The sequence below is a fragment of the Physeter macrocephalus genome, chromosome 17, assembly GCF_002837175.3.
Source record: "Physeter macrocephalus isolate SW-GA chromosome 17, ASM283717v5, whole genome shotgun sequence".
NCBI lineage: Eukaryota > Metazoa > Chordata > Mammalia > Artiodactyla > Physeteridae > Physeter > Physeter macrocephalus.
Genome location: NC_041230.1, coordinates 40,550,885 through 40,564,942, shown reverse-complemented (window position 1 = coordinate 40,564,942; position 14,058 = coordinate 40,550,885).

Below are 14,058 nucleotides of genomic sequence, written 5' to 3'. Positions count from 1 at the left end.
TTTCCTTAAAAAACTAAAAATAGAATTACCATATGATCCAGCAATCCCACTACTGGGCATATACCCAGAGAAAACCACAATTCAAAAAGACACATGCACTCCAGTGTTCATTGCAGCACTGTTTACAATAGCCAGGTCATGGAAGCAACCTAAATGCCCATCGACAGACGAATGGATAAAGATGTGGTACATATATACAATGCAATATTACTCAGCCATAAAAAGGAACGATATTGGGTCATTTGTTGAGGCGTGGATGGATCTAGAGACTGTCATACAGAGTGAAGTAAGTCAGAAACAGAAAAAAAAATCATATACTAACGCATATATGTGGAACCTAGAAAAATGGTACAGATGAACCGGTTTGCGGGAAAGTGGCGGGGGTGGTGGTGGTGTGATGAATTGGGCGATTGGGATTGGCATATATACCCTGATGTGTATAAAATTTTTTTGATGTGTATAAAATTGATGACTAATAAGAATCTGCTGTATAAAAAAAAAATTCAAAAATTAAAGAAAAAAAAGAAGCTGTCTGTTCTATCACTACTTTTGCTCTTATTCTTTTTTTTTTTTTTTTCCCTGTCTTCCAACTGGGGAAAGACAGCTAGGAACAGACTCTAAGATGATCATTTACATCAGCCAGAGTCACTGACCCTTCCTCTCTCTAAATATGTGGAAGAGTTCAAAAGCAACTAGGAAGTTGTACCAGTTCTCAGTGAAGGAGCTTGATGCCACCACATGACCCAAGGATCTGCTGTCACTTACGAGAGACTTTGTTGTTTATTTGCACGCCTCTTTAGTGATTGTTGTTAGACTGAATTAATGCAGGGTTAGGTGGCGAAAAAAGCAACACATCGGTTCTTTTATGCATCATAATGATAATACAGGAGCTAGATGGCTCATTCTTCAGTGTTTAAAGCAGAAGATACTTTTCAAACAATTTTGAAGCTAATTTTTTCTTTTAACTAAGATAGATGTCCTTTGCCCACAAGTCTGTGATGATTGCATTAATGTCCATTTACTCTTTCGTGTATGATGTCATTCTTTCATTAATAGTAATAAAGACTTCAGTACTAATGCATAAAAAATAGCTACTTATCATAGTATGATGTGCCAAGCACGGTGCTTATAAACAGTAGGTACTTAATGAACACCAAGCTGACATAAGCAGTTCTGTCATATGGAAATACATTTCTCAAATAAAAATATTATTATAAATTTTAGCTGTCTAGCTTTTTTGGTGTGTGTATTGATTACTTTTTTATTATGTAAAATATATATAACATAAAATTTGCCATTTTAATCATTTTTAAGTGTATAATTCAGTGGCATTAATTACATTCACAATGTTATGCAACCACCTACCTGAACAGTTTTCATCCTCATTTTAATGTCTTTATTTTTTAGAATCAACCTCTATATTTCACATTGCTTTTTTAAAACTTCCTCTAAGCTAGCCCTTCTTTCTTCCTACAGTTGGTCTTTTGACACCTTTGCCAGGTCCTTGGTCTCATATACAATCTGAGACATGTGTGTTACCTCATGTGTGATGAACCAGAGCTTTTCTGCGTCAGCAGGACTTTCCTTCCTTCTTCAGTTTAACTTCCAGCTCTCTAGCCAGGGAAGCTGCTATGTTAAACTACAGACAGATAAAACTCAAAAAAAAAAAAAAAAAGTTCATTCTTACTAGGGAAAATGTAGGCTCTTGATATCAGGATCCTTTTGGACTCATCATGGGTTATCTAAAGTACCAAAAATTATTAGCCTGATGTCTTAGTGGAAGTACTCAGGATATTAATTCACCAGTTGTGTATAATTCCCAAGTTAGTCTCTCGTGCCAAACAGTGAATAATTAAGCTGTAGATAACGTCATGCTGCAAGTGTCATAAAACAATAACGATGATGATAACAGCAGCTAACACTGAGCCCTGCTAGGTGACAAGTGTGGCTCTGAACCTCTTCTGTGCGTTACTTCATTAGTCACCATAATAATCCTATGGCATACATACGATTATTAGCCTATTTTATAGGTGAGGAAACCAAGCCTCAGGGAGACAAATTACATGTTCAAGATGACAGGATTTGAGCCCAGGCAGAATGACCCCCAGAGCCTCACTCTTAGTCACACACCATGAGCCCTATTTAAGTGCAGAACCCAACAGAATGCTCTACTTTCATGTCCCTTCTGGGAGACTGGCTAGTCCAGGTGAAAACACACAGGAATAAGTTAGAAACAAGAGTAAAACACACACACATCTTTATTTCTTTGGGGGTCACTGAGGGGTGGGGAAATGAGCTTAGAGAACTACTTGGTTAGTAATCAGTTAGTAATAAGTACTAAAAAAAAAGATATATATAGAAAAAAACAAAAGGCAGTTTATTTGGGAGGAGATTATTTTTAGCTCCTGGGCAGGAAGGAGTCGAATACCCAATGTAGAGCCATCAAAGGTTTTTCAGCACAAACGGGACATAATGAAAGCTATGCTTTTAGGGAAATAAAATTGCCATTGTGACTCTTACGGCCTGGAAGGAGAAAAGACTCAAGGTGGAAAGGCTGATTTAGAGGTGTCGATAGGACCACATGGACAGGCAGCAAAGGCTGGAGCTGAGCAGGGGCTGTGGGCACAGAGAGGCTGGGAGAGACTCTGTGGGGGAAGGACAGACAGAGCAATGGATATGAAGGGCCAAGTTGATGCAAGATTCCAACCCGAATGACAGACAGATGGAGTCTCATTAAGAGAAAGAGCAAAGCCCAGAGGAGAAGAGAATACGGGGGGGAGTACAGGCACAGAATGTGAAGCTCTGGCAAGATGTACAGGGACCGTGTCTGGGAATTTAAGCTTGAGAGGGAATTAGAGCTGGCGATGGAGAGACTCTGCAGAGCATGGAGTGTTAACCATGAAAATGGCAAAGAATGTGAAGGGAGAGAAGGTGGAGTCACAGCAAGAGTGATGAAGAGAGAACCTGGGGCAACATTAAGAGATAATAAGAAGAGAAGTCAGAAAAGATGAGGTCAGAAGACAGGAGGAGGGCTGAGGGCAGCATGGCCTAGAAGCCAAGGGAAGAGAAAAAGTGGAGAATGAGGGGTGACAGACAAGGTGGAAGGGGACACCCAAGGTGAGGCATTGGGTTCAACAATACAGACCTGTGAGGAAGCAGCTTCAACTGACTGGTGGGGAAGGAGAGGGGTCAGAGGATGTGTGTCTGGTCAGAAAGGGGAGGAAGCAGCAGGTACAGAAACATCTCTTAAGAGGTTTGATAATGAGGAAAGGAGAGCTGTATGAGGACAGCTCAAAGGGATAGAAGGATCAGGGGAAAGTTGAGTTTAGGACACAGGAGCCAATGTTCATAAACCCAGGGGATAAAGCCAGTGTAGTAATCAGTTTCTCATTATGTTTCTGTTCACCTCATAGATACATTGATCTCATCTTCACTGCCAAAAGCCACTTACGGAGAAACAGTTCCCTTCCTTCCAGGTCAGCCAGTTCTATAACCACAAGGTTTGTGAAATGCATAAATAAAGCCATGGGTGGAGGGACAAACAGAAAATTACAGATGTCCACTGACGAGAGAGCTCTCCATCCATCCACCCATCCACCCATCCATCAACTCCTCCATCTATCTATCCATGGATGTTTGCTAAGCGTTTCCTAAGCGTCAGGAGTTGGACACTGAGTTATGAGGACACTGACATCAACATGGCAGCAGCAGCTACCACTCCTCTGTCTGGGCTCAGGTGCAACGAGGAACCAGAATACATAGTTGTGGGGACTTCCCTGGTGGCGCAGTGGTTAAGAATCCGCCTGCCAATGCAGGGGACGTGGGTTTGAGCCCTAGTCCAGGAAGATCCCAGATGCTGTGGAGCAGCTAAGCCCGTGCACCACAACTACTGAGTCTGCACGCTAGAGCCCGCCAGCCACAGCTACTGAGCCTGAATGTCACAACTACTGAGCCCGCACGCCTCGAGCTGGTGCTCCACAACAAGAGAAGCCACCACAGTGAGAAGCCCGCTCACCGCAGTGAAGAGTAGCCCCCGCTCGCTGCACCTAGAGAAAGCCCGCACGCAGCAACAAAGACCCAACGCAGCCATAAATAAATAATTTTTTTTAAAAAGGAAAAGAATATCTAGTTGTTTAGGGGACAAAGGATATCCAGATTTGTCCTGTGATCATTTCCACACAGGCAATAATTCAAACGGTAGCAACCTTATGCTCAATGGCCAGGATCATGCCTTTTTACGAGTCATTGTAAAGCACCAAGTGCATTGACATATACTTCATAAATGCTAAATAATAACAAGTCAGTGAACCTAGAAGTATTGGATTCAGTATTCGAGACATTAAACCCAAGTTATGCTGTTCTAGAAGCAAGGCAAACAAATAAATCAAACCCAAATCAAATAAAGCCCACCTCCATCCGCAGCCAGCAGTGGGTGTTGTCTGGAACACTCTTTATGGGCCAGTGTTTCTCTCAGGAAGGGGCGCTTGTTAGTACTTTACCTAACACATCACACACAATGTCTTGCCTGTGATTTGGGAGGAGAGTTTTACATCTGACTCACAGCAGACAACAGCAACACTGTGTTCTTAAAGCTCCAATTCCCTTTATTTGATGCCAGAAAATAGCATCTGTGGAAGCTCTAGAGAAGAGCAATAGTCACCCCACTGAGAAATTAGTCTGATCCTGGTGGGGGTCTCTGTAGGCAGTATTGGGAGACCCTGTTTGTATTTCAAAGCCAGGATTTTGTTTTCCTTTAAGACATAAGTCTCTTTAGGGGTGTCTGTGTTTCCTTGAGGATTTAGGCACACATCACAGAAAGCCTGAAATGGCACATACCCTGTATTGGCAACAGAATCAAACTACAGCACAGTCTGAATGCTCTTCTGATTCATGGTCCAGATCTCTGAGTGCTGTCTGGTACTATCTCACGTGGGATCTCTGGACCGGTGCCTTCTCTCTAGGAGTCTGCCACCTTGGTTCCACATACAAACATGATTTAGCTCAACCAACATCCACTTAGTCATTTCACAGTGATGACACCCTTGGGAACAAGACGAACGGCGAAGCCTATCGCAAATGAGGAGGTGATGACCATGAAATCTCTGGGAGCGAGAAGACTGACAAGATCTTGTTTTAATAGAGTCTAGGAGCACATTCTATCCTTTTACCCTCATTTCCTAAAGGATTTTACTCTCATTCAGTTGCAGCCAAGGTGAGGAGAGCCAAGAAGCCTACACAAGACACCTAGATCTGGCCAATGAACCATTGAGTGGAGGACTGTGCCAAAGGGAAGGTACAGAGCCAAGAAACAAAGGGTAAAACAGCCATCAGACGTGGACCTTGTTAATGCTACTGCAAATACAAGACGATTCCAGCCAGTTTCTGCCTGGCTCAGAAGTAGCTCATCACGTCTCACAGAACTGAATGCACATGTGACCAGAATGATGCTTTCAATAGTCAGGGCAATGACTGTCGAACATTACTGTGCATCCAATTCACCTCAAGCGTTTGTTAAAAAGGCAGATTTCTGCTCTCCAGCCTCAAGATTCTCACTTGGTAGATCTGGACGGGGCTTGGGAAGGTACATTTTGAGTAAACAGTCCAGTGATAGAAGCAGAAGGATTGCCCATCATATGTTGGAAGTAACCGCTTTACATCAGTGCTCTTCAGTCTCCACGTAAGTGCAATATGAAAGAGTTTAGGGAAATACCTTCAGAATAGTCCCGCCCCAATTTCTCATTTTGAAGATGAAGAAATTGAGGGATTAAGTAACTTTCTTAAGGTCACACGCCAGTTATAAGTGGAAAGTTAGGACTAGAAGCAAAGCCTGGTCAGAGTGCCTTTTGTATTCACTATACTGTGTGGTTTGGTCACTTTCTTCTCCTTCAAGTCCTGTTGGACACATATGCACATAAGCAGAAACTAGAACATGTCTGGATTATTTCAGAAATTTTTAAACCTTTTGAACCAATTGGTGGAGAGCTTCAGGGATGCCAAAGCAAACATTAGGAAAAATGAGTTCAGAAAGAAGCGGTACTTACCCTCTCTAAAATTGACCATGAACAAGATGATAGCAGAGATTCAAAGTCGTCTTCTGAGCAGCCACAATGTCTGGGTTCCCAAATCGGTGCCTAGGATAAAGCGAAAGTAAAGAGTTGCAAGAAATTGTACGTAGTCCTGATGCTTCATCAAAAGAATAATAAGTGCTTTCCACAAGCTGTGCTAGAATCAAGTCAAATTTAAGTGTCATAATTACTCTCATCATCTTTAGGTCAATTCCTCACTTTACTTTGTGTGGCCATGATCAGTTGAAGCTGAAAAGTTGTGTATCTTAGCAAATCCCAGAGATGTCCTGACAAGGACCATTGGAAGAATAGCCCAGAGTTGTTAGAGGACCCCTCTGAGATGGGCTACAAGGCTCTGAGAACTTCTGACTCATTTGTTTTTTGGTTCTTCTATTTATATAAGAAAATAATAACTGAGCAGGTCCTCATTTCAAATGAATGGGAAATAGAGAAATCATGTCAAGGACAGTGACTAGATCTTCACGATTTAAGAGGTTGCACTCATTCATTAAAGGACTGATTGACTCATTCATTCAAAACATATTTATGAAGACCTTCTATAGGCCCAGCCTTTGTTCAGCTCAGTGACATATTAAGTTTTACCCAATGTGAAGCTGATTGGCTAGAAGGAGATTAAATGTCCATCACCAGTTACTCTAGTAACTTAATAGAAAGATCATGGTCTAATAACCGTATATGTTTTAGAGGCAAAAACATTCAACTCCACTTGAGGCCTGGTTCAAGTTCTGGATGACCCTGGGCTAGAGCAGCGTTTCTCAGCCTCAACACTATTGAGATTTGGGGCTGAATAATTCTTTGTTGTGGGAGTGGGCGGAACTATCCTGTACATCGGAGGATGTTTAGCAGCATCCATGGCCTCTACCAACTAGATGGCGTTAGCATCTCCCCAACCTCATATCTGTGGCAATGTCTCTAGACATTGCAGAATGTCTCCCAGGGGGCAGGGACTGTCCCCGGTTGAGAACCACACTGAATTACAGTAATAAGTACCATTTTTGAGCACCTATTAGGGGCATTACGCTGGGGTTTTATATACATCATCACATTCAGTCTTGACACCAGCCTTTCAAAGTAAGCAATATCATTCCCATTTTACACATGGTGAAACTGAGGTCCAGAGATGTTAAGGAAACCACCTAGTACTACACAACTGGTAAGTGCTGAAGGAGATTTGAACCCAGGATTATTTGACTTCAAGGCACATGTTTATTATTTCCTATTCTTTCTTTTCTATTGATATATTCTAACCAATCAGAAAAGTACACAGAATAATCTAATAAATACCTATGGACTATGCACCTCGAGTTTACAATTTTTAATATTTTTTCATCTCTGCTTTATATCTATTTTTTGGCAATAAAATGTTACAAATACAGATGAATCTCCCTTTTGGACTTTTTAATTCCTGCTCCTCTCACTTTCTTCCCCCAAATAACTGTTCTACTGGAGCCATATCCTCCCTCGGAAAGATTTTATACTTTCTTACATGTATGTGAGTATGTTCACCAACAATACATAACACTCTAAAAAACACACATAAAGGGTACACATTCTTCTGCAGTTTGCTTTCTTTAGTCAACATTTGTTTTTGAGCGTTTTCTACGTTGAAATTATAGGTCTAATTCTTTGTTTTTAATTATTGTACTGTAATAAATAGATTGTAATGGATCCAAGCATTCTTCTTCTGGTGGACATTTAGTTTGTCTCCCATTTTTCACTATCACAAGTCCCCACTACTGGGAACACGGCTGTGTGTGTGTGCGTGTGTGTGCACACACACGTATGAGCCCTTCTCTAGGACATACAGCTGAAAGTGGGACTGCTGGCTTGCAGAATGTGCACGTCTTCAATTTCGTTAAATATTACCAAATCGCTGTACAAAATGACTGTAGTAAATTATACTCCCTCCAAGAGATTATGAGAGCTTTCATTTCTTTACATGTCTGCCAATGCTCAGTATTTTCAAACTTTATAATGTTTGCCAGTCTGATTGGGGTGAAATAAAATATAATTATTGTTTCAAAATCCTGTGTTCTTAACCACTAGTCTTACTGTCTACACTTCAGTTATGTAAAAGGGAGAAAACACCTTTGCCTATTTCCTGGAGTAGTAATAAATTTTTCCGGTGCAATGTGTGAATGTATTTTGTAAATATCAAGTGCAACATTGCTAGTGGTAGGAGAGGATATTTGTACAGTTTCTAGAGCAGGCAATGTGACAAAATCTATCAAAATTTCAAATCCACATATATTTTCTTTTAACTTAAAAAATGATTTCAAAATTACAGAAAAGTTGTGAAATTAGTAAAAAGAATTCCAGACTGTCGAAATGTTCCCACTTTATCACATTTGCATGACAATTCTCAGCCTCCCTCTTACTCTCTGTCCCTCCCCTCTCTCTTTCCTTCTGTGTATATACATACTTGTACCTAGATCTATATGCATCTATAGATACTTGTACCCACATCCTACCTTTCCAATGACTTCTGAAAACGTTCTAAAAACAAAGACACTCTGTTATTTAACCATAGAAAAGCTGTCAAAGTCAGGAAATTAACATTGACATAATATTATTATCTAATCTACATATCTTATTTAAATTTCATCCACTGTCCTATGAATGTCCTTCACAGTAAAAGAAAAAAAGGTTTTTTTTCCTTTCTAGGCCCCAATTTAAAATTATTTGTTGCATTTAGTTGTCATATCTCCTTAGTCTCCTTTAACATGGAGAAATTCTTCAGTCTTTTTCATCTTTCAGGATATTTTTGAGGAGTACTGGTCTGTTATTTTGAATGACAGTGCTTATTTATGGTTCATCTGATATTTCCTCATGATTAGATACAAGGTATGCATTTTTGGCAAAATTCCCACAGAAGTGATATTGTGTCCTTCTCAGTACATCATATAAGTATACACTTGATGTCAGTTTGCTCTGTTACTGGTGATGCAATTTTTATCACTTGGTTATGGGGTTACCTGCCAGGTTACTGTTTTTTGCTTTGTAATTAATAAGTATGTTTTCAGGACATTAGTTTGTGACTATGGAAATATCCTATTTATATCAGAATGGACTCATGGATTTAATAGGCCATTTTGGTTACTATTATTATTTATTTTGATGACCAAACAGTTTCAGATACCCTTTTAAGCTGACTTCTGGGTCCTTTTGACATGTCCCCATTATTCTTTGAGCACTTCCTTACTTTCTGGAATAATAAAATGTTTCAGGTTCATCTCTTGCTTTCCAAGCTCCTGTCCTGGAACTGACTGTTTTCCAAGGACCTGGTTCCTTGAAGTGGGGAATGGTATTTAGAAACCAAGATCTGGTTGCTAGGTGTATTCTTTGTTACTGCTGTCCCTTAGTTACTGCTACGACCTAGTGATTTCTCTTTCAGAAATTCCTGCAACAGATATACCCATACATTTGTTAAAAGACTGATATATAAAGTTATTAATTGTAGCATACAGATGAGAAAAAGATGAGACAAAACCTAAAGGTCCATTAGTAGGGGACCACTAAAATTATTTACATCCCATATACTGGGATGGCATGTATCCAATAAAAGACTGAGGAATTATTTCCAAAATACATTGTTGGGTTAAAAAAATCAAAATATAAAACCATGTGTCTGGTCAGCAAAGGAAACCATCAACAAGACGAAAAGACAACCTATTGAATGGGAGAAAGTATTTGCAAACGATGCGATCAATAAGGGGTTAATATCCAAAACATACAAACAGCTCATACAACTCAATATCATAAAAATAAACAACCCAATCAAAAAATTGGCAAATACCTAAATAGATATTTCTCCAAAGAAGACATACAGATGGCCAACAGGAACATGAAAAGATATTCGACATCGCTAATTATTAGAGAAATGCAGATCAAAACCACACTGAGGTATCACTTCACACTGATCAGAATGGCCATCATCAAAAAGTCTACAGATAATACATGCTGGAGTGAGTGTGGAAAAAATGGAACTCTCTTACACTGGTGGTGGGAATGTAAACTGGTGATTCACTATGTAAAACAGTATGAAGTTTCCTTACAAAACTAAAAGTAGACCTACCATATGATCCAGAAATTTCACTCCTGGGCATATATCCAGAAAAGATGAAAACTCTAATTTGAAAACATACATGTACCCCACTGTTCATTTACCATAGCCAGGACACAGAAACAGCCCAAGTGCTCATCAACAGACGATTGGTTTAAGAAGTCATGGTATATATGGATGTGTGTGTGTGTGTGTGTGTGTGTGTGTGTGTGTGTACATACACATATACACACAATGGAATATTAGCCATAAAAACGAATGAAATTTGCCATTTGCAGCAACACAGATAGACCTAGAGAATATCATACTAAGTGAAGTAAGTCAGACAAAGACAAATATTATATATCACTTGTGTAATCTAAAAAAATAATACAAGTGAATCTATAAACAAAACAGAAACAGACTCATAGACATAGAAAACAAACTTATGGTTACCAAAGGGGAAGGATGGGAGGGATAAATGACAAGTATGGGATTAAAAGTTACACACCACTATACATAAAATAGATAAGCAACAAGGATTTACTGTAAACACAGGGAACTATTCAATACCTATAATGGAAAATAAGCTGAAAAAAAATCTGAATCACTTTGCTGTAACCTGAAAATAATGCAATATTGTAAATCAATATATTTCAACTGACAAAAAAGGACCCACCCAAACTGTGTGTCTGGTATGTTCCCATTTATTACTGAAAGGGGAAAATATATATGACGATACATATCTGTATACGTATATGTGCTTGTTGATAAATGCATAAAACAGTTCTGAAAAACCATACATGAAACAAAAACCATTTGATTGTTGATGGAGAGGGGAATTGGGCAACTTGGGGAAAAAGGCTTTTACCATAAACTTCCTTGTACCTTTTAAATTTGGGACTATATGAAGTATTAAAAAATAAAATACCATAAAAGATAAAATATAGTATCATTTTACATAAAGTATTCATTAGTAACTCAAATACTGGAGAAGAAAATCCGTTTTCTGGAACAACAGGATAGTTCAAAGTATAACTGCAATTTGATCACCAGCCCCTGGTATAAGTATGTATAAACAATCTTATGATCCTTTTATACTTTAACTTCTCCATCTGTAATATGGGCATAATAATGTATAGCCTATAAACCAGAGGAAATGAAATTGAAGCAGGAATAGAGAGTGAAACAGTCTGAAAACAAAAATTCCAGGCTACTGTGACTATTAATAATGACACCTTTTTACACTTACGTGAATTTAGTAAATATTTGTGAAGAATGGATGGATGGATAGATGGATAAAATTATGAAAGAAGAAAGATGGGGGAAGAACTATGTTTAACCACTTTTAAAAGCACAGTAATACACTTCAGGAGCAGTCCTAATGTAGACAGATCATCTTTTTTTTTTTTTTTTTTTTTTGTGGTATGCGGGCCTTCCTCTGTTGTGGCCTCTCCCATTGCGGAGCACAAGCTCCGGACGCGCCTCAGCGGCCATGGCTCACGGGCCCAGCCGCTCCGCGGCATGTGGGATCTTCCCATACCGGGGCGCGAACCCGGTTCCCCTGCATCGGCAGGCGGACGCGCAACCACTGCGCCACCAGGGAAGCCCCGGACAGATCATCTTTAATGCATTGTTGTCATTCAATACTTCGTGGAAGAACTGTGATACTCCAGGCAGGCAACAGAGGCTAGCAGATATGACCATGGATTTTGGAGTCAGGGAACTCATGTTCATATTCTGGCTCTGCCTGTGATTTGGGGCAAGTTATTTAACTTCTTTCTGTCCCAGTTTCCTCTCCTGTAAAATGGGACTTCTAGGATTGTTGCAAGGTAATTCTATGTAAAACACTTAGAACCATGCTGACACATGGTAATCACTCAATAAATATAAGCTATAATTTGTTTTTTAGTTCATTTTCATTTTTATTTATTTTATTATTAAATGGTAAGAACATTTGTGAGATGTACTCTCTTAACAGACTTTAAAGGTACAATATTGTTAACTTACAGACACAATGTTGTAGAGCAGGTCTCTACAACTTACTCATCCTGTACAACTGAAACTTTATGCTCATTGATTTGTCCCTCTCACTAGCCCCTGACAACCACTATTCGGCTCTCTGCCTCTATGAGTTTAACTATTTCAGATACCTCAAATGAGTGGAATCAGCCAGTACTGTCCTTCTGTGACTGGCTTATTTCACCTAGCATAATGTCCTCCAGGTTCACCCACATTGTCACATATTGCAGGATTTCCTTATTTTTTACAGCTGAATAATAATTCCATTGGATGTATATACCACTTTTCTTCATCCATTCACCCAACAATGGACATATGAGTTACTTTCTTTCCTTGACTATTGGTGAATAGTGCTGCAAACAAGATGGGAACACTAACATTTTTTTGAGATCCTGATTTCAATTCCTTTGGATAAATACCCAGAAGTGGGGTTGCTGGATCATATGGTAAGTTCTGTTTTTAATTTTTTAGGAAGCTCTACACGGTTTTCCAAATGGGTCGCACCATTGTGCATTCCCACCAACAGTGAACAAGAGTTCCAATTGATCTACATCCTCGCCAACACTTGTTATCAAACTATAATTCTTACTATCATCAAATTTTAGACCTTGAAGGGTGCTCAGAGATAATCTAATCCCTGTCTCTTATTTTCCAGATGATGAAACAGATAAAAGTAGGGCTGGAGGAGATAAAGTGGTTACCCAAGCGGGCACGGTCAACCAGAGCAGATTGAAACCTAGAACACCCGTGGTGGGACTGCCAGCTGTGGTAGATTGTTAGTGGCCACAAATTCCTTGTAGCTCCTCCCATCAAGCGGACAAGTTGATTTCCACACTCCTTGATGTAGTGGAAGGGAGGCTGTGTGAGATAAGTCTTGGCCTCTAGGAATACGCAGCTTCTGCTCTCTCTTTTTTGGATGCTGCTGCCATGGGAAAAGGCGTGAGCTAATCTGTGGGAGGATGAGAGACCGCGTGGAGTGGAGGCGAGAAGTCCCAGTAAAGGTCCTTCTCGACCAGCCAATTGGCCAACTGCTAGACACATGAGTGAGACCTCCTTTCCCCCATCCTCCGTACCCCCAGATCATAGAGCTCCAACACAAGCTCCAGCCAAGCCACCAGCAGACCACAGAAATCAACAGACTTGGTCCAGACCAGAAGAGCTGCCATCCCAGCCATCCCATGGAGCCATGAGCTAACTAATAAATGCGTGATGTGTTAAGCCACTAGGTAGTGGAGTGATCTATTATACAGCAAAAAATAGCTGATAACGAACCCAATAACAGCCTCTCTTCAATGAGACCACATTTGGAATTCATTTCTAGGATGTCTGGGGTGACAACTCTTCACCTCGGCTGATTACCTCTCCCTACCTACTTGTTGCCTGGCCCATGTCCCTCTGCTCCCAGGGACACCCCCGACTCTGCCTGCCACCCTAGCAAGGGAAGGAAAAGCCGTGTCCTTCAGAGTCACAGACCATAGTTCTGTAGTAACAGCATGAGAGAGTAGCCCAGGACACAGGGAGCTGCTAGCTGCACAGCCCTCTGTTCCACCTCTTCCTTCACAGACTGCAGACCCCGGTTATGGGCCGCACAGATACACTGTGGTCAGATTGTTCCTATAGGATTGAAAGGGAGGGGCCTTGGCTGGCACTGGCTGGGGGGTGCTGGGCAACAGCAGAAGAGCATCCTATAAAAATGAGAACTAGGGAGTACTTTTCTGGAGTCACATGATTCCAAGTTTTCACTCACCGTCCTCCTTTTCTCCTTCATTTCCCTTTTACTTGGCTTTTATTAATAGTTCTACATGCTCCGCTCCGTCAAGGTGCCGTTTCCAGAAATAAATTAAGGGTTTCTGGGCTTCTGCTAAATTTCACGGCTGCATCTTTCACGCATTCCCCTTCCCACCAAGT